This window comes from Panthera tigris, chromosome B1 (genome assembly GCF_018350195.1).
Source record: "Panthera tigris isolate Pti1 chromosome B1, P.tigris_Pti1_mat1.1, whole genome shotgun sequence".
In the NCBI taxonomy this organism is placed as follows: domain Eukaryota; kingdom Metazoa; phylum Chordata; class Mammalia; order Carnivora; family Felidae; genus Panthera; species Panthera tigris.
Genome location: NC_056663.1, coordinates 82,537,761 through 82,564,069, shown reverse-complemented (window position 1 = coordinate 82,564,069; position 26,309 = coordinate 82,537,761). Strand labels below are relative to the sequence as shown.

Genomic DNA, 26,309 nt, shown 5'->3' with positions numbered 1-26,309 from the left:
GGAAAGGGTTGGGAGTGGGGGGTAGAAGGGATTGGAATATAAGAAAGAGGAAGTGGTTGGAATGGCCAGGGAGCCCCTGCTAAGATGGAGGTCCCACCTGTGAGGGTCAGTTACAGGGCCCTTAGCTTTGGAAGTCAGGGCATTCTGAGGAGGAGAGGAGGTGTGGGATGTGACTATGATCCTTTCCAGTGGGGGCCAGAGAGGATGGTTGCCTAGGCCTTAGCTGTGCCCTCCCAGGCTTCAGTTGGTAGCACTCTTCACAGGTGCAGCTTCTTCCCCTGGACCCAGAAGCAGGCAGGCAGCCAGCTGATGCATTAACAATTACATCCCAAATAATGAGAGGTGGTTTAATGTATAATGAATAAGAATGCAGACGTTGGATTGCATGAAAGTCCAATTTATGAAAGACTTTGCATAGATGATGTTATGTATTTCAATAAGGAAGTAACTGTAAAAAAAAAAAAAGAAGAAGATCAAGAACTAAACGTTGGGGACAGTTGCGTTTGGGAGCCAGTGAAGGAAAATAAGTAACAAAATGGAAAATAAGAAGCCTTTGAGTTAGTTTCATCCCACTGTGTAAGTCTGATATAAAACTACCATCCAGAAGTAAAAAAAAAAAAAAAAAAGGAGAGTTTCAAGCAAACCATAATCTTCTTATCAAAGGATGATACTTTGTTATTTGCTATATCAAATGATAACAGCTACATATCTAGTTATACTCTAGGGCAGCATTTTTCAACCTCAATACTATTGACATTTAGGCTGGATAATTCTTTGTTGTGAGGGGCTGTCCTTCGGATTGTAGGATGTTTAGCAGTATCCTTGACCTCTTCCTACTAGAAACCGACAGCAGTCTCTCACCTACCCCTATCCTCCAATTGTAACAATAATAAAAAAAAAAAAGTCTCTAGACATTGCCAAATGTCCCCTAGGGAGAAAAATAATCTTTCATTGAGAACCACTGGTGCAGATGAAATTAAAGGATGTTACTGCATCTCTGATAAAAAATGTTCCTATTGGGGCACCTGGGTGGCTCAGTCAGTTGAGTGTCCGACTTCAGCTCAGGTCATGATCTTGCAGTTCTTGAGTTCGAGCCCCACATCAGGCTCTGTGATAACAAACAGCTCAGAGCCTGGAGCCTGCTTCAGATTCTGTATCTCTCTCTCTCTCCCCCTCCCCTGCTCATGCTCTGCTTCTCTCTGTCTCTCAAAAATAAATAAATGTTAAAAATTTTTTTTAAATGTTCCTATATTTCATACTCCTATTTTGGGAGAATGACAAATGAAACATTTTGGATTTGAATTTGACATTGATAATCAAACATTCCCTGTTGACTTCAGAAGGTAGCCTGAATCTAAGTTAATCTGAGGAAAATCAGAAGAATACAATATCAAGGACATTAAAACTATTTTTCCTGTGGACAAATCAGAGTTTAAAGTTGGGGACAAGAGCGATATTCATTGAATCTGATTAACCATCACACTTTTTTCCTGGGCAGCTATTGAAATGGAAGCATCAGGTCGTTAAGTTTAGGTGGGAAGACCAGAGGCAGCCCTCCCACACGTGATCTCTGTGCCATAGGCAGGTGCCTCCATCCCTGCTCCCCCATCTGTAAGACTGTGGTAGACAGGGGCACAGGAGGCATTGGATGGGAGAGACCATGTAGGTGGGGAAGTGTGGGCACGTCATTTTTATGGTTTGAGCTATTATTATTAAGTTCCTTTTTCCCCCTTCATGAGTCAGGAGAATGAATTATTAAGAAAAGAACTATGTAGAACAAAATTAATGCTCTAATGTTCTAAACAGAACATATAAGCTCATAATGGGGGATGTAGGATGAGGGTAAACAGGACCAACATGTCCCAAGTGCCTGATACATGTGGAGCTCTGGGCTAGGAAGTGTGCAATCTGCCAATGTGAAAGAAGAAAAATAAGAGACAAACAAGATGGAAGAGATAGGAGTCAGGGAATAGGAACTGACAGGACCAGTCTGGATGAGGAAAAGATCTGAGTGCACAGTGAGGTGAAGAGAAGTAGAAAAGTGAATTTTGGAATGGCAATGGCTTAGAAAGCAATTGGAAGTAATAATGGAGAAAAGAACTGCAGAATTTCAAGCTTCTTGAATTGAAGGGCATAATGTATTTACATTTTCATAATTATCTCCCATTGAGTTTTTTTTTTTTAAAGGAAATATATCCTAAGTGTTTTACCCAAATACTATATTCAGGAAGATCTAATTTTGATGTAACATAGGTACCAATTTTGGTTTCTGATATAATCTCTTCTTTTCAAATGAAATGATTGGAAAACACCTTAAAATGAAAAATAGATTATGTATTGCTAAAGACAATTTTGAAAATACATCTAAAATAAATGCTGACTCTCATGCTTGCTTTGGCAGCACATATACTAAATATACTAAAATTGGAACAATACAGAGAACATTAGCATGGCCCTGTGTGAGGATGACATAGAAATTCATGAAGCATTCCATGTTGAGAAAAAAATAAAAACAAATAAATGCTGACTCTCAAATGAGTCAAATCAAGTACTAAAGGATAAGGTAGCAGTCATTGTCAAATGTTAATGGCTTATGGCCTTGAGCCTGAAAAAAGATTTAGTTGAATAGGATATTTGATCTCAAATGTTTAATAATTACCCAATGAAAATCTAATATCATACTCATGTTTTTTAATACTCCATGACATTTTCAAATAGGTTCATTGTCATAAGCATTTAACTTCTACAGCCACCAACTTTAAAATGTATCTGACTTCCATAAGCACCACCTCATCATAATACCTATCACTATCAATTTTCACGTAGTGTCAGTTAATACCATTTTTCTTTGGAAAATGCTTCACAGTGCCTCATTGTGATGAAATGTGTTTGAGGCTTGATGCGTATAGCTAAGTTGCATGTCTACAGAATAGAACTATAATAAATATAATGTATTCTTCCCCAGTAGAGGTATAATTTCAGGGAAAAGAAAGTAACTTGAGATGGAAGAATTAACAAAATTAGGTAAGAGAAAAAGTCAAATTGCATGTCAGACCAACTTCCATTTTCTTTCCCTAGCTGTCTCCAGTGTTCCTGGAGTTGTGAGTAGCAATTTAAAACCATGTTCTTTGTTGGGTGAGATATGCCACATCCCCTTCCTGCACAAGGATATTATTCCACCCTCTTTTCTTTTGCATAATTCACTTCTATTCAGTAATTCCATGGGCCTGCCTGATTCTTCCTTCAATGATTCAGGGTGTGACCACCCATGACCCAAAGCAGGGGAGGAGAGGTGGCCCTCCTTTTGGAGTCCCCAACACACAGGTGCATGTCCATCCTCTTCTTGAGGAACAACAGGTTGTTTTGTGCAAATCAGGTTTTTCAGAAAAGGAGGGGAAAACTAAAAAGCAAACAGATGAGCTATCTATAGTCATTTCTCTCATTGTGTTCTTCTAAGCTACAGCAATGTTACTTCCCAGACCGTGTTTCTATATTCACTTATGCAGTCTTTGGAAATGTGTGGGCAGGTGATGGAGGAAGAGATCTTTGTGTTCACCGCCAGGTGGGAGGGGCTACAGGGGCGGCAGGTGTAATGCAGTGTGACAGAGGTGTTTGGTATTCTTTTTGAAGATGTCCCCAAACTGTCTTGATGATATATTTGGCTCTCCATTTTGAAGAATAAAAACCCAACATGTTATTGCTATGTATGACAATACAAGTTATCTGTGCCCTTTCTCGCCTTCTTAAAATAGAGTTCTTCAATATTACTGCAGTGGAAGCAGGGGGGAAAAGTAAAGACCAGAAGCTTTTCTTCGATTGTTTTGCATGCCTCAATAGGGGCACCACATCCTGCCCTTGACACAAAACAAAACTACCCAAAGTACTCTCAAAGGAAGACTTTAGAATATTAAAAAAAGGATGAGACTGTATTAGCAGAAGTTTCCAACTAGAAGGAAAGAAAAAATACACCAATTGCATGATCACATGCAATGGCCATTTCTCTTTGGGAGTTGGGGCTCCACATGGCATAACTGAAAGGGAGAAAACATTGTGCCTTCTTCCTTCTCAAGACTCTACAGGATTCAAGGAGGATGTTGAAGCAAACTCTTCCTTCCAGAGAATGTAAATGTAATGTAATGTAATGTAATATAATGTAATATTATGCAATGCAATGCAGACCAATGCAATACATACAGCAAATTCCTCTTTGGAGATCAGAACAATCATTCTCATTTTTGGATACCATCTAGATAGAGCCAGAGAAAGCAAGAGGGTCTTTCTCAGAACCTCACTGTTCTTTCTCTCCAAAGAGGGATGGAATTAAAACCTTTCTGATCAGTAGGAAGGTGGCGGCATAGGAGGACGCTGGGCTCACCGCGCGTCCTGCTGATCACTTAGATTTCACCTACACTTGCCTAAATAACCCAGAAAACCGCCAGAGGATTAGCAGAACGGAGTCTCCGGAGTCAAGCGCAGACGAGAGGCCCACGGAAGAGGGTAGGAAGGACGGCGAGGCGGTGCACGCTGCATGGACTGGCAGGAGGGAGCCGGGGCGGAGGGGTGGCCTGCCGACCAAGCAGAGCACCTGAGTCTGGCTTGCAAAAGCTGAGGGGCCAGACAGAGTGTGTTGTGACAGCAAGCGGGACTTAGCATCTGGGAGGTTGTAAGTTAACAGCTCTGCTCGAAGAGCGGGAAGGCTGGAGAACAACAGGAGGGAGAGTTGCTGAACCCCGGGACAGGACGACAGAGCTCAGTTTGGCGGGGAACAAAGGCACTCACCAGCGCCATCTCCCTCACCCATCCCCCAGCCAAAATCCCAAAGGGAACCGGTTCCTGCCAGGGAACTTACTCGCTCTGCCCAAACAACCAACGCTGTGCTTCTGCAGAGCCAAACCTCCGGCAGAGGATCTGACTCCCTTCCACTGCCACAGGGCCCCTCCTGAAGTGGATCACCTAAGGAGAAGCAAGTTAAGCCTGCCCCTCCTGCCCCCGTGCACCTTGCCTACCCACCCCAGCTAATACGCCAGATCCCCAGCACCACAAGCCTGGCAGTGTGCAGTAGCCCAGATGGGCCACGCCACCCCAGTGAATCCCGCCCCTAGGAGAGGGGAAGAGAAGGCACACACCAGTCTGACTGCAGCCCCAGCGGTGGGCTGGGGGCAGACATCAGGTCTGACTGCGGCCCTGCCCACCAACTCCAGTTATACACCACAGCACAGGGGAAGTGCCCTGCAGGTCTGCACCACTCCAGGGACTATCTAAAATGACCAAAAGGAAGAATTCCCCTCAGAAGAATCTCCAGGAAATAACAACAGCTAATGAACTGATCAAAAAGGATTTAAATGATATAACAGAAAGTGAATTTAGAATAATAGTCATAAAATTAATCGCTGGGCTTGAAAACAGTATAGAGGACAGCAGAGAATCTCTTGCTACAGAGATCAAGGGACTAAGGAACAGTCAGGAGGAGCTGAAAACCGCTTTAAATGAGATGCAAAATAAAACGGAAACGTCCACGGCTCGGATTGAAGAGGCAGAGGAGAGAATAGGTGAACTAGAAGATAAAATTATGGAAAAAGAGGAAGCTGAGAAAAAGAGAGATAAAAAAATCCAGGAGTATGAGGGGAAAATTAGAGAACTAAGTGACACACTAAAAAGAAATAATCTACGCATAATTGGTATCCCAGAGGAGGAAGAGAGAGGGAAAGGTGCTGAAGGTGTACTTGAAGAAATAATAGCTGAGAACTTCCCTGAACTGGGGAAGGAAAAAGGCATTGAAATCCAAGAGGCACAGAGATCTCCCTTCAGATGTAACTTGAATCGATCTTCTGCACGACATATCATAGTGAAACTGACAAAATACAAGGATAAAGAGAAAATTCTGAAAGCAGCAAGGGATAAACGTGCCCTAACTTATAAAGGGAGACCTATAAGACTCGTGACTGATCTCTCTTTTGAAACTTGGCAGGCCAGAAAGGAATGGCAGGAGATCTTCAGTGTGCTAAACAGAAAAAATATGCAGCCGAGAATCCTTTATCCAGCAAGTCTGTCATTTAGAATAGAAGGAGAGATAAAGGTCTTCCCAAACAAAAACTGAAAGAATTCGTCACCACTAAACCAGCCCTACAAGAGATCCTAAGGGGGATCCTGTGAGACAAAGTACCAGAGACATCGCTACAAGCATAAAACATACAGACATCACAATGACTCTAAACCCGTATCTTTCTATAATAACACTGAATGTAAATGGACTAAATGCGCCAACAAAAAGACATAGGGTATCAGAATGGATAAAAAAACAAGACCCATCTATTTGCTGTCTACGAGAGACTCATTTTAGACCTGAGGACACCTTTAGATTGAGAGTGAGGGGATGGAGAACTATTTATCATGCTACTGGAAGCCAAAAGAAAGCTGGAGTAGCCATACTCATATCAGACAAACTAGACTTTAAATTAAAGGCTGTAACAAGAGATGAAGAAGGGCATTATATAATAATTACAGGGTCTATCCATCAGGAAGAGCTAACAGTTATAAATGTCTATGCGCCGAATACCGGAGCCCCCAAATATGTAAAACAATTACTCATAAACATAAGCAACCTTATTGATAAAAATGTGGTCATTGCAGGGGACTTTAACACCCCACTTACAGAAATGGATAGATCATCTAGACACACAGTCAATAAAGAAACAAGGGCCCTGAATGATACATTGGATCAGATGGACTTGACAGATATCTTTAGAACTCTGCATCCCAAAGCAACACAATATACTTTCTTCTCGAGTGCACATGGAACATTCTCCAAGATAGATCATATACTGGGTCACAAAACAGCCCTTCATAAGTATACAAGAATTGAAATCATACCATGCATACTTTCAGACCACAATGCCATGAAGCTTGAAATCAACCACAGGAAAAAGTCTGGAAAACCTCCAAAAGCATGGAGGTTAAAGAACACCCTACTAAAGAATGAGTGGGTCAACCAGGCAATTAGAGAAGAAATTAAAAAATATATGGAAACAAACGAAAATGAAAATACAACCATCCAAACGCTTTGGGATGCAGAGAAGGCAGTCCTGAGAGGAAAATACATTGCAATCCAGGTCTATCTCAAGAAACAAGAAAAATCCCAAATACAAAATCTAACAGCACACCTAAAGGAAATAGAAGTAGAACAGCAAAGGCAGCCTAAACCCAGCAGAAGAAGAGAAATAATAAAGATCAGAGCAGAAATAAACAATATAGAATCTAAAAAAACTGTGGAGCAGATTAACGAAACCAAGAGTTGGTTTTTTGAAAAATAAACAAAATTGACAAACCTCTAGCCAGGCTTCTCAAAAAGAAAAGGGAGATGACCCAAATAGATAAAATCATGAATGAAAATGGAATTATTACAACCAATCCCTCAGAGATACAAACAATTGTCAGGGAATACTATGAAAAATTATATGCCAACAAATTGGACAACCTGGAAGAAATGGACAAATTCCTAAACACCCACACTCTTCCAAAACTCAATAAATCAGGAGGAAATAGAAAGCTTGAATAGACCCATAACCAGCGAAGAAATTGAATCGGTTATCAAAAATCTCCCAACAAATAAGAGTCCAGGACCAGATGGCTTCCCAGGGGAGTTCTACCAGACGTTTAAAGCAGAGATAATACCTATCCTTCTCAAGCTATTCCAAAAAATAGAAAGGGAAGGAAAACTTCCAGACTCATTCTATGAAGCCAGTATTACTTTGATTCCTAAAGCAGACAGAGACCCAGTAAAAAAAGAGAACTACAGGCCAATATCCCTGATGAATATGGATGCAAAAATTCTCAATAAGATACTAGCAAATCGAATTCAACAGCATATAAAAGGAATTATTCACCATGATCAAGTGGTATTCATTCCTGGGATGTAGGGCTGGTTCAACATTCACAAATCAATCAACGTGATACATCACATTAATAAAAGAAAAGATAAGAACCATATGATCCTGTCAATCGATGCAGAAAAGGCTTTTGACAAAATTCAGCACCTTTCTTAATAAAAACCCTGGAGAAAGTCGGGATAGAAGGAACATACTTAAACATCATAAAAGCCATTTATGAAAAGCCCACAGCTAACATCATCCTCAATGGGGAAAAACTGAGACCTTTTTCCCTGAGATCAGGAACATGACAGGGATGCCCACTCTCACCGCTGTTGTTTAACATAGTGTTGGAAGTTCCAGCATCGGCAATCAGACAACAAAAGGAAATCAAAGGCATCAAAATTGGCAAAGATGAAGTCTAGCTTTCACTTTTTGCAGATGACATGATACTATATATGGAAAATCCGATAGACTCCACCAAAAGTCTGCTAGAACTGATCCATGAATTCAGCAAAGTTGCAGGATACAAAATCAATGTACAGAAATCAGTTGCATTCTTATACACTAACAATGAAGCAACAGAAAGACAAATAAAGAAACTGATCCCATTCACAATTGCACCAAGAAGCATAAAATACCTAGGAATAAATCTAACCAAAGATGTAAAAGATCTGTATGCTGAAAACTATAGAAAGCTTATGAAGGTAATTGAAGAAGATATAGAGAAATGGAAAGACATTCCCTGCTCATGGATTGGAAGAATAAATATTGTCAAAATGTCAATACTACCCAAAGCTATCTACACAGTCAATGCAATCCCAATCAAAATTGCACCAGCATTCTTCTTGAAGCTAGAACAAGCAATCCTAAAATTCATATGGAACCACAAAAGGCCCCGAATAACCAAAGTAATTTTGAAGAAGAAGAAGACCAAAGCAGGAGGTATCACAATCCCAGACTTTAGCCTCTACTACAAAGCTGTCATCATCAAGACAGCATGGTATTGGCACAAAAACAGACACATAGACCAATGGAATAGAATAGAAACCCCAGAACTAGACCCACAAACGTATGGCCAACTCATCTTTGACAAAGCAGGAAAGAACATCCAATGGAAAAAAGACAGTCTCTTTAACAAATGGTGCTGGGAGAACTGGACAGCAACATGCAGAAGGTTGAAACTAGACCACTTTCTCACACCATTCACAAAAATAAACTCAAAATGGATAAAGGACCTGAATGTGAGACAGGAAACCATCAAAACCCTAGAGGAGAAAGCAGGAAAAGACCTTTCTGACCTCAGCCGTAGCAATCCCTTACTCAACACATCCCCAAATGCAAGGGAATTAAAAGCAAAAATGAATTACTGGGACTTTATGAAGATAAAAAGCTTCTGCACAGCAAAGGAAACAACCAACAAAACTAAAAGGCAACCAACGGAATGGGAAAAGATATTTGCAAATGACATATTGGACAAAGGGCTAGTATCCAAAATCTATAAAGAGCTCACCAAACTCCACACCCGAAAAACAAATAACCCAGTGAAGAAATGGGCAGAAAACATGAATAGACACTTCTCTAAAGAAGACATCCGGATGGCCAACAGGCACATGAAAAGATGTTCAACGTCACTCCTTATCAGGGAAATACAAATCAAAACCACATTCAGATATCACCTCACGCCAGTCAGAGTGGCCAAAATGAAGAAATCAGGAGACTATAGATGCTGGAGAGGATGTGGAGAAACGGGAACCCTCTTGCACTGTTGGTGGGAATGCAAACTGGTGCAGCCACTCTGGAAAACAGTGTGGTGGTTCCTCAGAAAATTAAAAATAGACCTACCCTATGACCCAGCAATAGCACTGCTAGGAATTTACCCAAGGGATACAGGAGTACTGATGCATAGGGGCACTTGTACCCCAATGTTTATAGCAGCACTCTCAACAATAGCCAAACTATGGAAAGAGCCTAAATGTCCATCAACTGATGAATGGATAAAGAAATTGTGGTTTATATACACAATGGAGTACTACAGGGCAATGAGAAAGAATGAAATATGGCCCTTTGTAGCAACGTGGATGGAACTGGAGAGTGTTATGCTAAGTGAAATAAGCCATACAGAGAAAGACAGATACCATATGTTTTCACTCTTATGGGGATCCTGAGAAACTTAACAGAAACCCATGGGGGAGGGGAAGGAAAAAAAAAAAAGAGGTTAAAGTGGGAGAGAGCCAAAGCATAAGAGACTCTTAAAAACTGAGAATAAACTGAGGGTTGATGGGGGGTGGGAGGGAGGGGAGGGTGGGTGATGGGTATTGAGGAGGGCACCTTTTGGGATGAGCACTGGGTGTTGTATGGAAACCAATTTGGCAATAAATTTCATATATTGAAAAAAAAAATAAAACCTTTCTGAGTTCCTTCCAGGTTTATCATTCCCTAATTCTTTCTGTCCCCCTTGGTAGGTGGCACGGTCACAGCAATAAAGAAAACATATTAACTTATTATGTCCCAGTTTGGAAAAATAGTATTACTCAGCATAAGTTGGTGCAACTTGATAAATCAAATGCAAACTTTAAGCTCTCAGGAGGTTTATCCACATGTGAGGAGGATGAGTTCTTGGGAAGGCACACCAACTATCTGGGTACAGAGGTGCACTGGCACATCCAGAGGTGTGATCTTAACCCCACTGGTATATTACAACTGAGTCCTTTCATATCTGAGATCTCATGTGAAAATCCAATGCTTACCACCACCTTGAATACAGGGATGGGCATACATGACATTTGACAAGTGAAGTGCCTATATATAGTTCAGTAATTGTGCCTCACTCAAGGTCACATAGCTAGTCAATAAATCTAAAAGTATGCAAAGCCCTCCATGGTCTGGATTCTTTCCACCATGGCTGCCCACCTCCCGTCATCTCCTACCTCTCTTGCTGCCTTTGGAGCCTATGAGTTGGCTTATTCTAAGTTATGTGCAGTTTGTGAAGCTAACGGTGAAGCTAAAAATTCTTAGTCATCCTTCAAGGCCCAGTTTGAACATTGCTCCTTGGAAAAACTTCCCTGGGTGATGGCTCATCTCTGTCACTCATGAACATATCTCCTTGCTAGTACTTGAGTGAATTGTCTCTACGTCTGGTTCTCTTTCCATATCAGTAGCTTATTTTCATTATGGAGTTCCTAGCCCTTGGCAAAGATCCTAGAAATTACAGGGCTCAATAAATACTTGTTGAATGACTGACTGCCTCCTGGAGAAAAACTGACCTAAACATAGATTTAAAGAATAGAATGAGCACTGCCAATAATTTGACCTAGGTGCAGTTTGTAAATATATTACCTTGCTTCATAAAAATGTAGATAATGGTTTTTAAAAAATGTAGTGATATCATAGCATGGACCTGTGGTTTTATTCTAGTTAGAAAGAGAGTCAGAACCTGCAATCCAGGTTGTTATCCTCTTAGCTTAGAACTACTTCTGCAAAATACTGTGTGCACAGGCTGTGAACTGATCTTTAAACTTGAGGGTCTAGTTCTAGAGACATCTTTAAAAAAAATAATAAAAATACTCTTTCACAGAGGCACTTGGGTGGCTTATCGGTTGAGCATCCGATTTTGGCTCAGGTCATGATCTTGTGGTCTGTGAGTTTGAGCCCTTCAACGGGCTCTGTGCTGACAGCTTAGAGCCTGGATCCTGCTTTAGATTCTGTGTTTCTCTCTCTTTCTGCCCCACCCTGCTCGTGTTCTGTTTCACTTACTCTCAAAAATAAATAATAAAACATTAAAAAATTAAAAAAATATTCTTTTACATTTCCATAGTATATATTATTTAACTCCCCCCCCCCCGCCATAGTCCAGTGTTCTGCTCATGTTCTAGAAACTGATCACATAACACTGGACATATAGGTTTGTGCTTGATTGGCATTAGAAATGAGATAGTATAAGGCATGGCTCAATACTTTGTTCTTTATCTCAGTAATTGATGCAGCCAGACACCATGCAAAAGTAACGTCTTCTCTTTGAAATGTCTGTAATAACTGATAATGGATAAAGAAGATGTGATATATACCTATACATATACATATATACATATACATATACATGTACATATACATATACATATACATATACATATACACACACACACACACACACACACACACACACACACACAATGGAATACTACTGGGCAATGGGAAAGAATGAAATCTTGCCATTTGTAATAACATGGATGGAACTGGAGGGTATTATGCTGAGTGAAGTCAGAGAAAGACAGATACCATGTTTTCACTCATATGTGGAATCTGAGAAACTTAACAGAAGACCATGGGGGAAGGGAAGGAGAAAAAAATAGTTTCAAACAGAGAGGGAAGTAAACCATAAGAGACTCTTAAATACAGAGAACAAACTGAGGGCTGATGGGGGGGAAGGTGGGGAGGAGGGGAAAATGGGTGATGGACATTGAGAAGAACAATTGTTGGGATGAGCACTGGGTGTTGCATGTAAGTGATGTATCATGGGAATCTACTCCTGAAGCCAAGAGCACACTGTATACACTGTATGTTAGCTAACTTGACGATAAATTATATTTAAATAAATAAATATTTTATGAATTAATGAAAACATAAACATAAATAAATAAATAAATAAATAAATAAACATAAAAAATAAATAAAATAGCTGTGATGGTATGCTAAGCTTTTTTTTAATAGCACTTTTTTTTAAAAGTGGACAGAAATAAATGAACTAATGCTAGGAGCTTGCAAGGACTTCCAAGTACTAGTTAAATTGGGCCACTTTGCTCTTTGACATGTTGCTTACATTGCTTTCAAGTGCAATACTAACATTGTGGTGGTTATACTGAATTCTCAAGAAATGGATGGCTTTTATATACGTGTTTTCATTTTCTTAAGAATGATTCCACAGTTTTATTTGCTTTGTAGCTTAGCATTTCTCTCCTTCCCCACAACCCAACAGAAAAAAAAAAAAGAAATGAGATAGTATAATAAAAATTGTTATGTATATGTAATGAAAGTAATATTTCCTGAAAAGCCATAATACACTCTATACCTTAGGAAGATGTGATTCCAACCAAACCAAGTCCCTACAGTTTTTTATAGGTGTTCAACACAGGACACATCCCCCAGGGTGGCTACTCTAGTGTCAGCTAAAAGCAGCTCTGAAATAGTGGGTTTGAAAACCAGAATCACTTATTCTCCTACAAAGAAAGAGACAAATGTCACATCCCCATCTCAGCTTATGCCTGCAGTCAGCCCAAAGGAGATAGAAGAGTGTTTCAAGAGCAATTTGATTTGGAAGTGTTGGGAAAGGAGGAGTCAGTGAAAAAAGGGTCAAAAGGAAGCTCTGCAGAGACATAAAAATAACGTTCTATTCATCACAGCCCAGAATGTAGAGCCAAGTATATTCATATATCCTTGTAAGTGGGTTTGGCCAAACCTTGGAACCATCTAACTAAGCTCTAAATGAATGGGGAATGACATCTGGTAGAGTTCTTCTTAAGGTCTGACAAGACAATAATTAGGGAGGAAAGGTTGGAAGGTAAAGTAAACCACAGCCTAGCTCTGTGTCATCTCCATTGTTAGTCCAGGCCTTACAAAAATGGGCAAGCCAGAGAGCCAACAGATGTCATTAGCCTAATTCTTGGCAAGTACTTATCAGGCAAAGAATATACGCTGAGCTTTTTTTTTCCCAGGGGAAGCATTCAATTTGTCAGCAATTCCTCTCTGCCAGACCACAAATCAACAATTGCTAGATAAATGAAAAGCTTCCACTCAACTTACAAACTCTTGGGTAAAGTATTTATTTTCTAGAAATAAAAGTGCCTTTTTTTTTTATAGCACAAGCTATAAATGGTCCCAGTAGGTTCCACTAAAGCAATCAAATGCCAAATACATAAATCTTATAGACCCTTATGGAAAATGGCAGTGGCTCTGTTACACATCATATTGAATGAGGCTATAGATTCACAGAATAAAAAATGGCAGAATAGGTCATAGCTAATAGGTCAGTGACAGACTAAACCCATTGCTGTAGTAATGGTAAGGGAAATTCAGTGTAACAATCACTTGAGATATACTTTATGAAGACAAAATTTGTTTTGAAGACTTTGGATTATATGCTTTCTGAATTATGCTGTTGCATAATTTGACATTGGCTCCTATTATATATAATGGTCAGGAGATACTCAACTGTGAAAAGAAATGTTGTGGGTGAGGTTTAACACACACAGATGTGTGTGTGTGTGCGTGTGTGCGTGTGTGTGTGTGTGTGTGTGTGTGTGTGTTTGCTTTGTCAAAGCCTTTCTCTGTTTCCTTCATCCTGTCTTTCTTGTATATCTGCCTCTCCTGGATTTCCACTTCATCTTTGTGTTTACATGAACTCTTTCCAGCTTCTAGAAGACTAGTTAGTATTTGTATACACTATATTTAAAAAATTTAAAACGTAAGGAATGGTGATTCCATAAGCAGCATCTAAAAAGAGGCTTCTCAGTTTATTCTTTGCCTGGACTATACCAAAGGGAATCCAATCTAGTAGCTCCCTTGAAGTTTACAAAACAATTTCAAGGTAATGCTTTACCCCCATGTCTTTCACCGAACATGCTGAAACATAAAAATGGGTACAACCTCTGAGGTCATTTTCGGTCTTCAGGTCTATAATTCTAAGTGGGCATAATAATGATACTGATAATAGTTTTTACAATTTCACTCTTTTTAAAATAATAAGATGAAAACTCAATCTTTAAGGCATATAATTTCTTTTAAAAAGTGTTCCTTGGGGTTTATAAGGAAAGGAAATATTTTCCAACTCAGAGCATATGAATTTTATGGCACCAACCATAGAACAAAAATATGATGGCCCCTTAAGCCAAGGTCCTTTGCCCAGCATGATTTTCCACAGTTATATTAGACTACATGGACTTTTGGTTTTCCTAGGCAGGCCCAGGCAGAAGTCATGAATCAAGGATCAAAATATGCTATTTCTATCAAGATTATCCTTTCCAAAATTATTTCCATAATTTTCCAGATTCTGGATTTCTTTCTATATATTAATACTGGCTGACACAACAGACTGGGAATAAGTATCACTAGGGAACAGAGGAGAAACACTTCTTAAGACACATGTGGCTGCTTTTCTCATGCAGCACGTGCACGAGATTCCAGTGGTGCTGAAGGCGGATCTGTAGTCTGCTTCAAGAGGAGAGCAACCCAACATGTACCTTAATGTTTATAGCAGCACTATCAACAATAGCCAAAGTATGGAAAGAGCCCAAATGTCCATTGACTGATGAATGGATAAAGAAGATGTGGTATATCTGCCTATATCTATATCTATCTATATCTATCTATGGTTTTATACACACACACACACACACACGCACACACACACACACACACACACACACTGGAATATTATTCAGCCATCAATAAGAATGAAATCTTGATATTTGCAACAATGTGGATGCAACTAGAGTGTATTATGCTAAATGAAATATGGCAGTCAGAGAAAGACAAATGTCATATGATTTCACTCATACCTGGAATTTAAGAAAGAAAACAGATGAACATAGGGGAAGGGAAGGAAAAATAAGATAAAAACAGAGAGGGAGGCAAACCATAAAAGACTCTTAAAGATAGAAAATAAACTGAGGTTGCTGGAGGGGTGGTAGGTGGGGGGATGGGCTAATGGGTGATGAGGATTGAGGAGGGCATTTGTTGGGATGAGTACTGGGTGTCATATATAAGTGATGATTCAGTGGGTTCTACTCCTGAAGCCAATAGTATACTGAAGCCAATAGTAAGCTAATTAACTTGAATTTATTTGTTTATTTTTAAAATGTTTATTTATTTATTTTTGAGAGAGAGAGAACACAAGCAGGGGAGGGACAGAGAGAGAAGGAGACAGAATCTGAAGCAAGCTCCAGGCTTTGGGCTGTCAGCACAGAGCCCGATGTGGGCTTAAACTCACCAACTGTGAGATCATGACCTGAGCTGAAGTCAGACTCTTAATTGACTGAGCCACCCAGGTGCCCCATTGAATACTTATTGAAATAAATAAGTAAGTAAGTAAGTAAGTAAGTAAGTAAATCAATCAATCAATAAATAAAGTTTTTGGCAAAACTGTTACTGTGATGTAAGTTAATTTTACGTGTCAACAAAAAAGATGATGCCCAGTATTTTTGACAAACACTAGTCTAGACATTGCTGTGAAGGTATTCTTTCGCTGTGATCAATGTTTACAATCAGTTGAATTTAAGTAAAACGGAATGTGGGTGTGGCTTTCATCCAATCAGTTGAAGGTCTTAAGAGCAATGACAGGTTTCCCCGAGAAGAAGCAATTCTAACTCAGACTGCAACATAAAAACCTGCCTCAGTTGCCCACTTGCTGGCCTACCCTGCAGATTTCAAATTTGCCAGCTCTACAACTGTGTGAACCAATACTCTGTTTCTGTCTGTCTCTCTCATACACACACTTCCTATACCTCTTCTACACCTACTGTTCTGTGTTTCTGGAGAACAGTGACTAATACAGTCACCATAATACCTGCCCCCTTCCCCTTTTTTCCTCTGATACATTAAGCTTTTCTGAAACTATTCTAGATGCAAGCATCTCCCAACATGTCCTTTTAATCATATTTAGATGTTTGGACCCTGTCTTCCTGTTTTGTTTACTTGTTTTAATTCAGTCAGATGCATTTAGCACACAGCTATTGCAACATGAATTCTCTGGGAAGAATTTTTCCCTTTCCCCAGTGACAGAGACGAACGATTTTGATCTACCTAATTTGCCCAAAGAGCTTTTATGAAGCTTTAAACTCAGATCCTTCAAAAAAGACAATATTAGATGGAAAAGAAAAATCTATGTTTATAAAACTGACCAAACCTGTACAACTGCTTGGAAATGCTAGGAAAGTTTAGAGATATAACACAAAGGTTTAAAAGTGTTTTCATATAAAATATACCTAATATCCATTCAAAAATCCTCTGGGGAAAAACTTGAGTTGTAGAAGGGATGCATTTGCACTCATTACTTAAAGTGTTAGGATATATCCTGATATATTTTCTGGAGCTAAGGATTATGATTTTTTTTTTTAAACCTAAATTCTGTGGCTTACAAATTTTAGTTTTACAAAATAGAGTTAATTTCACATTTTAATTAGGATAGTAAAACAAGAGAATGCCATTGATGGAAAAAAAAATGTATCAGAACAAGTTTCTATGACTGTTACATTTCCCTGAACGTTCTAAATGCATTTGATTGCAGTTGTAGATTCTGCCTCATCGGTGTGAAAATATTAGCTATATCTGAGCTTCAGAGCAACTCCTCATTGTAACTAAGTTTTCTTTAGTTATACTCATGTTCCATATCCCCTGCTGGATGTGATGCTCTTCCTCTGCTCATCCTGTTCATCAGGCAACCTCTGATCGCACTGTAGCCTTTGGAAAATCTCTGGATTCCTCCTGATACCATACATGGGTATACAGACTCTTGGTTTATTTTTCCTTTGTGGAAGTTAAATTAATGCCAACCCAGGGAAAGAGAAATGTTGACTGGGAGTGTTAACAAGACCCTTCACAAGATTTAAATTCTTGTTACCTTGAGGCATCAATAAATACCCACTGAACATACTTTTTTTCTATTCTTTATCCATACTTCCCATACTTCCCCCTTCCTTCCCAGTTTGAGAAAAGTTTAAGGTATGCACCATGATTGTTTGATTTATATAGATTATGAAATGATTACAATAGGTTCAGCTAATGTCTACTTTCTTATATAGGTACAATAAAAAGTAAATAAAGAAGAAAAGAAAAAAGGAAAAAAAATTCTTGTGATGAGAACTGTTAGGATCGATCTATTCTCATGGGAACTTTCCTGTATATTGTACAACAGTGTTAACTGTGGTCATCATGTACATTACATCCCTAGTGCTTATTTATCTTGTAACTAGAAGCTAGTACTTTTTGACCACCTTCTTCCAATTCTCCCTTTCCCAACAATCCACCTCTGGTAAGTCTAATCTCTTTTTTTCTTTTTTTAGATTCCACATTTAAATGAGATTGTACAGTATTTGTCTTCCTCTGTCTGGCTTATTTCAGTTAGCAAAATGCCTTCAAGGTCCATCCATGTTCTTGCAAATGGTAGGATTTCCCTGTTTTATGGCTAAATAATATTACATTGTGTATATATACCACAACTTCTTTATTCACTTGTCCATTGATGGACACTAAGGTTGTCTCCATGTCTTGGCTATTGTAAATAATGGTGCTGTCAATGTGGGGATGCACAGATCTTTTTGTTAATGTTTTTGTTTCCTTTGAATATTTCCAGAAGTGGAATTGCTGTATCATATGTTATTTTTAGGAGTTTTGAGGAACCTCCATACTGTTTTCCTTAGTGACTGACATCCCACCAGTAGTGCACAAGAGTTCCCTTTTGCCACATCCACGCCAGCATTTGTTATCTCTGGTGTTTTTGATGATGGACATTCTAACGGGCATGAGGTAATGTCACTGTGGTTTTGATTTGCATTTCCCTAATGACTAGTGATGTTGAGCATCTTTTCGTGTGCCTGTTGACCTTTCATATATCTTCTTTGGAAAAATGTCCATACAGATCCTTTGCCCACTCTTTCTTTCTATCTTTCTTTCCTTCTTCCTTGCTTTCTATTGAGTTGTATGAGTTCTTTATATATTTTGGATATTAACTCCTTACCAAATCTATGGTTTGCAAATTCCCCCCCCCCATTTCATAGGTTATCTTTTTCACTTTCTTGGTAGTTTCTTTTGATTTTGTGGCTTGCGCTTTAGATGTCATATCTGAAAAATCATTACCAGTACTCATGTTAAGAACTTTGTCCCTATGTTTTCTTCCAGAGTTTCATGGTTTCAGGGATTACATTTAAGCCTATAATCCATTTTTTTTAAGTTTATTTATTTATTTTGAGAGAGAGAGAGAAAGAGAGAGTGCACACACATGTATGCACAAAAGCAGGGAAGGGGCAGAGGGAGGGAGAGAGAGAATCCCAAGCAGGCTCTGCACTGTCAGTGTGGAGCCAGTCATGGGGTTCCATTTCACGACTGTGAGATCATGACCAGAGCCCAAATCAAGAGATGCACACTTGACTGCTTAACTGACTAAACCCCTGTGATCCATTTTGAGTTAACTTTTATAAGTGGTTTAAGGTATGGGTCCAGTAATGGGTCTCATGGTGTTGAGATTGAGCTCCACAATGGGCTCCATGCTGGGCTTTGAACCTAGTTAAGATTCTCTCTCTCTCTCTCTCTCTCTCTCTCTCTCTCTCCACCCCCTCTTGTCCCTCTCTTGCTCATACATGCTCATTCTCTCTCTCAAAATAAAAATAAAAATTGAAAGCTGTATACAAATCTTTCTCTCACCTATTTGTCATTGCATATGAAACTATATATGTAATACATTGTTAATACATGATTGTTAATACACGAGCCTCCGTGTACCTGCTTTGATAGTATAGATAACAGAATTGCTCCAGTTTGTTTAATGGCAAATCAAGATTCTGTTTTCACACTGGTTAGCATCTTTTGTTGCTTCTTGGTGTAAGTTCTAGGACCAGTTCATGGGACTTGCATAAAACTGAGAAGAAAACCGGTTGTTGAAATTGAACAAACCAATCTATGACATCTACTTTCATGGCTTGGGCTTGGTAAAACAGGAAGCTAGTTGGGGGGTATTCTATATACATTAGTTATGCTCTTTCTCTCCTTGTTCCTAAGTATTGCTCTTGTTATGTCAATTGTTAACAAAATCATAAACATTGCACCATCACTATTCCAACCATCTGATGATTCTGTAACAAAGGGAGTCTGAAGGGACTCTGATAAAGACAGTGATATTTTATAAAATTAGCCCCCCTCATCAAAATTGTGGTGTAGACCTGAAAATCTGATAATTTGCCTATCCTTCTGTAATCACTGTGTTTTGTCTAGATAGATGAAAATCAATAGGAGGGACTATAAATGAACTTTGTACCTGCGACAGCTCTTGCCTAGGAGATATCAAAAGTGGATGTTGTATCTCCCACAGTTGGTTCTAAACAGCCTTAGCTGAAACTGCTATGAATTTAAAGCACCCACCAGCTAAAGATAAACAATGATTGGTATGTTAGATCCTCACCAGACCCAAATGAAGAGTCTTCTGTGACCAATGAAAAATGTGACTTGTTTTAAGCAGTTATATCAGTACTACGCCAGTCATTTCACCCTCTCTTGTATGTAAGCTTTGGTCCTTAATTAGCACAAACACAGTGAACTTCCCCTTTCTGGGATACATGGGTCCCTGACTTCTCCTCTTTAGTGAACCACCCTGAATTTCCTCACTGATGTGTATTTCCTTGCCTGGCAAGTCAGTAAACTCAGTGCTCCCTTATGTGACCACTGCAGTGGTCTCGGTATTTCTTTTAAAAACATTCATATTCTCTATATTACTCACTATTTAAATAGGAGATAACCCTATCTAGTTTGTGTGTGTGTGTGTGTGTGTGTGTGTGTGTGTGTGTGTTTCCAGAAGCACAGATAGCAATATAACTCCACAGTGTTAAATAAAAAACAACAGAATTCTTAAATGGTTTTTAAAACATGTCCCACTCCCACCCCCCTGTTTAAAATGTTGCTAGTTTTCCTCTAATTGTTACAGACTCTGGAAACAAAGAGTTAATGTTCATCATTAGACAGTTTTTCTATCATCCACTAAATTTCTTCAAGCATTTGGCTTGCTGTACATAAACCAAGTGAGATAGAATCTTTTGATTTCCTGTGAATTCAATAGGAGCTCATAGGATGGGTGAAAACACATTACAAAAGATCAACATCCCAATTCTCAAAAACCAAATACTTCAGATAAGATGGCTCAGAGTTGCTCTTGGTAAGCACCCTGGTGCCCATAATAGGGATGTGCACATTCAGAGGCACAGCACAGGATGCTGGGATCTGGAGAGCCGTAGAATTCATTTACTAACAGAGAGTAACTGCTTTCATTTCAGTGGGTACTGATTAGTAAAGTGGCCAACTAAAATGTTATATATCTATTTTTTTTATTAACGACTTCATTGGACCTTAGAAAGACCCGGGTTCTATATTAATTAGAATTGTGAGAACCCAATAAGGACATCAGAAAGTCATTTGACCTGTGAGAAAGAAAGAAAGAACACTCTAAAATCAAGTCTATTTCTCTCTATACCTCTAAGAAGATAAAGGAGGAGAGGAAGGGACAGACCTACAGGGCAAGAGAATCAGTTAAGCACTTAATGGAATTGTGGACTTTAAGTCAATATTATTATATTTTCATTTCAATGGACCAGTTGTTAGCACTACATTTATTTTAGTCTCTGAATGACTAACAGTTTAAAATTTTTTCTATCTTTTGTATTTTTGCATTAGTCCCCAACTGCGTATAGCATCTCACCATTTTGTGCTTCATATTAAACCAGTGCAAAGTGCCAGTTTCCTCCTTGTTTATTTGGTTTTCCTGGTGTGCTCTAAAGACGTGATTTTAAAAAGAACTAAACTATTCATTCAAATGGACTTTTTCCTGCCTTTAGAAGAAGAATAATACATAAAGAGTTTTAAAAGCCATACCAAACAATAGAAAACAGACCTGGCAAAAGTAATGGAATGTAGAAATAAATCCCGTTCAGTTTCTGGACTCAGACCTAGTTTGTGATGACATGGCTAAATGCACCAAGAAGGTTGGAATCATCAGTAAACATGGAACTCATTATGGTGCCTCCCTCAGGAAAATGGTGAAGAAAATTGAAATTAGTCAGCAAGCCAAGTACACTTGCTCCTTCTTAGGCTAAACCAAGATGAAAAGACAAGCTGTGGGGATCTGGCACTGTGATTCCTGCATGAAAACAGCAGCAGGTAGTACCCAGACCTACATCACTACTTCTGCCATCACAGTAACATCTGCCATCAGAAGACTGAAGGACTTGAAAGGCCAGGAGGAGCTCCACCATTTGAAACATTGCTAGTCTATAATAAATGAGTTAGTTTATGTAACAGACAAAAAAAAGAAAAAAAAAGAAGGAAAGAAAGTAAGAAGGAAGAAAAGAAAGAAAAGGAAAAGAAAGGAAAGAAAAAAGAAAGACATCACATTCAGTCCCTTTGTGTGTTGTGAGTTGGATGGATTGAGGTAAAGACCATGCATGTTTGCTATGATGCTGACACCAATTCCAATGTGTAATTTTTCCAATACTACCAGGCAATTCTCTGACACCAGCTGGGTATCCTACAATTCAAGTCATTTCTGACACTATCTACCCCAAGAGAGCATCAGATCCCACAGGGTAAGGGCCCTGTCCCACAAGACTGCCCTCACTTTAGATGCCAATTGCAAGTCTAGATTGTCACCTGTGCTTCTGACCAACTGGCTATAGATGGGAGGTTCCAATGACTCCCTCTTGGGTTCAACTAATTTGCTAGAGTGGCTCACAGAACTCAGAGAAACATTTTACTTACTAGATTGCCGGCTTATTATAAAAGGGTATGACTCAGAAACAGCCAGGGTAGGGGATGCAGAGCTTCCTTGCCTTCTCTGAGGGTGCCACTCTCCCAGTACCTCTACATGTTCACCAACCTGGAAGCTCCCCTAATTAATAAGCCTTTTGGGTTTTTATGGAGGCTTTATTACATAGACATGACTGATTCAGTTTTTGGTCACTGATGATTGATTCAGCCCCTTTTCCCTCCCTACAGGTTGTGGGGGGTTGAAAGGGTGGAACTGAAATTTCTAACCCTCTAAACACAAGGTTGGCTCCCCAGTTAATCAGCCCCTATCCTTAGGTGCTTTCTAGAGTCGCCTCATTAACATAACAAATGATGCCTTGACTATTCTCTTTACAGGAATTCAAGGGGGGTTAGAAGCTTGGTTCCAAAATGGGGAGAAGATCAAATATATACTTTTTTTTCTTAAACGTTTATTTATTTATTTATTTATTTATTTAACTTATTTCCTTTTTTATTTTTTAAAATTTAAATCCAAATTAGTTAGCATATAGTGCAACAATGATTTCAGGAGTAGATTCCTTAGTGTAATGTTTATTTATTTTGAAAGAGAGAGAAAGAGAGGCAGAGAGAGAGAGGAAAGAGAGACTCCTGAGCCGGCTCTGTGCTGTCAGCACAAAGCCCAGCATGGGGCTTCATCTCATGAACCATGAGATTAGACCTGAGCCAAGTTCAAGAGTCAGACACTTTACTGACTGAGTCACCCTGTCGTCCCATGTATTCCTTTTTTTTTTAAGTTTATTTATTTATTTTTGAGAGAGAGAGCACATGCACACAAGTGGGGGAGGGGCAGAGAGAGAGAGAAGGAGACAAAGAATATGAAGCAGACTCCAGGCTCTAAGTTGTCAGCACAGAGCCCAACACAGGGCTCGAACCCATGAACCATCAGATCATGACCTGAGCAGAGGTTGGACACTTAACTGACTGAGCCACCCAGGTGCCTCACTCCTATGTATTCTTAGTACAAATCACAATATCATACCTGCCTGCTTGTTCTTAATGACATGAAGAGCTTGGAGAAAAAAGCTGCATAATTGATCCTAGCATCCAGCAAATCTGAAGGTTACCTCTATTCTTTTATATTCTGGGCATACATTATAAGACATAGTAAAACTGAAACACAAGTGGCTCTGACATAATTATTAGAGAGTGGTTCCTGTAATAGTATTTTACTGTCATGTAAAAATTGCCACAAACTTAGAAGCTGGATAAAGCACACACACATTATCCTACAGCTTCAATGGACCAGGAATACAGACATGGCTTAGCTGAGTCCCTGGCTCAGGGTCATAAGACAGCAACCACAGTGTTAGCTGGACTGCATCCTTATCCAAAGCCTTGAGTAGGAAGGATCTGCTTCCAAGCTCATTCAGATTATTGACAGAATTCATTTTCTTGTTGTGTGACTAACAGTCCCAGTTTCTCACTGGCTATTGGCTGGATGCTGCCCTCAGCTTCTAGAGGTCCCTTGAAGTTTCCTGCTGATGAGGGACCATAAGGCAGGCTGAGGGCAAAGTACAAATTAGCACACCACCCCCCCTCCCCCAGGTGGTATATGTATGATGTTCCTTGGACACTCCTGGCTACCCCAAAACAGGAAGAGACAAAAAAAAGGTTAAATTAATAAGAGTCACCACCAGTTTACAAGAAAAAAGACATCCCATCAATAGTCTAAAGTCCAGGAATTCCCTAACGTCCTAGTGTTAATGCTTTGCTAGAGGGAAAAACAACCTTAGCTTGACAATAGCTAGGCCTCCAGTAATCTGTGAATCTTTAGCACATGAAAATCACTTTGGAAACTTCCCTTTTGACTTTACCTCCCACAGTCCCATAGTATACAAGGAGCCACTCTTCACAACCCCAGTGCAGCTCTTTCTGCCCACTGGTCCTGTCTCCATGCTTTAATAAAATCACCTTTTTGCACCAAAGACATCTTCAAGAATTCTTTCTTGGTTGTCAGCTCTTAACCCCATGAACCCCACCAACACTCCAATACCCCATGACTGCCATGTGGATCTTTCAACATGTAGTTTGCAACATGGCTGTTTTCTTCTTCAAGGCCGGCAGAGAATCTTTCTAGTATGTGCTAGCAAGACAGATACTGATTTAAATTCAGACTTAGAACAACACATTAAAGAATCTTTTGTTTACAAATTAACATTAGTAACTTTGAGTGAAATGAATAAGCAATAACATGATTGTTGGTAAGAATAAAGAGAAGAGATAAATTGGAGTGAATGCAATTATTTCCAATCTTCTAGCTGTACTTGTTTTCCATTAAATGCAGCTTATATGTTTTGCCATATGATTTATAACCAGCTTCTTCCAGAGCAACTATGAGTAAAGCAATGACATCCACTAATCTGGAGTGACCCCGTTTTCCTTGGCATTTGGAACTACTGCCTGAAGGAAGAGAAGACTCAACTTTCCTGAACTTGTCATACAACAACTCTTGAAACAGGATTTCCAAACTGCATTATGCTATACTACTTTGCAGTGAGCTGTGCAGAGTATGCTCGGCTTAGTAATGACACAGGTCAGAGTTAAAGAGATATGTAAGTGAAAGAATCAGAGAAGCGCAGAGGAAATGGCTGGTACGAATAGACATAGGAGAGCTGTTCCTATTATTTCTATGTCAGGTGGTCCAAGCAGGGAACTGAGTTCTGATGGCACAGGCTGTAGCTAGTACGATAGGAAAAGATAGGATAAAATAGGCAGACAGGGAAAGCATAGGACCTGAGGTCCCTGGGTGGGAAAAACACATCTTTTGGAACAATGCTGGGAGTGTCTGACAACAGCAAACCGTCTCATGTGTAAGATTTCTCTTAAGAATGTGATAGACACCACCTACTCCCCCGCAAATTTCCCTCAGGAATTTGACAAAAGACCTAACCAAAAATAAGTAGTAGACCATAAAAACGTGTCACCCACAAGGAACGTAAGGCCATAGACCATCCCTCATACCATAGAAATGAGCCAATCAGGAATGAACAACGCAGCACCTAGAGCTATCAAGCCAATGAGGGTAGAACCTGAGAAGGAATGAGGGGGAAGGGAAGGGACAGCTGATCAGAACCTTATAAAACAAGGACGCTTGCCTATAGTCCTGGGGCATTCACTTTTGAATGTTCCCTCTCTGTAAAGAGAGCTTTCATACTATTCTTCCTCTCTGATCTTCTACTCTAATAGACTTTTGCCTGCTGCTCATTTTGTGTCCACCTCTTCATTCTTCAAACAGGCAAGACAACGATTTCCGGGTGTTGTGGTAAAAAAAATCCTGCGACACTAAGACCAAAAGACTCTGCAGAAACCTCTGTCAGAGACCCCTTCCAAATATCCGTTATACCATACACCAGCAGGTTCCTATTTAGGGCTCTTTTTCCTAACAAGTGAGTTCACAGGAGAGAAAAATTGGAGCTGCAAAGGAAAATCAGTTTAAAGCTTGAAAGGTGAAATTGTGTAGAAAAAAATCACCCTTTCATGCTTAATTAATCATGGAAAATGTGTCTGCCAGCATGAAGCCATTTTATCAGAAAACAGGCCAGGTGAAACAGTTAAGGAAATGGCATTACCAATCCCAACACTGTCACACATGAGAAAACAAGAGAAGAGAAGCATTGCAGGCAGACAAAACTGTATTCACTGGTTCATAAAATTGGAGTGTTTTACATCTAGAGAGTACTTTTTCATGAATATCTCCTCAGTGCTCTAAAATTAACATTTGGGATGATTTCTAATTACTGTAATTGTTTTGGTCAACTCAACTTTTAAAATAAAAGGCAAAGGTTTAACTTCTGTGAAATGCTTTACAGGTCTAATTTTGAAGGTTGTGGCAGGTAGTTCTAGATCTTTCATTTTGAGCAGAGATAAGAGAACTCTCTGGCCTCTGAG

The 26,309-nt window shown here is 39.4% G+C and overlaps 1 protein-coding gene, 2 non-coding genes and 1 pseudogene across 3 annotated transcripts in view; 3 read left to right on the top strand and 1 right to left on the bottom strand.

Annotated features, from left to right (window-relative positions):
* Positions 1-26,309, bottom strand: part of FREM3 (FRAS1 related extracellular matrix 3) — a 90,950-nt gene that overhangs the window by 39,064 nt on the left and 25,577 nt on the right. The gene's annotated exons all lie outside the window — the stretch shown is intronic.
* LOC122238224 lies at positions 2,395-2,500 on the top strand. Its single transcript, XR_006217184.1, has one exon. It is a non-coding gene; the product is annotated as a U6 spliceosomal RNA (small nuclear RNA).
* Positions 11,809-11,928, top strand: LOC122238274. The gene has a single exon (XR_006217219.1). It is a non-coding gene; the product is annotated as a small nucleolar RNA SNORA15 (small nucleolar RNA).
* Positions 21,581-21,886, top strand: LOC102972216 (annotated as a pseudogene).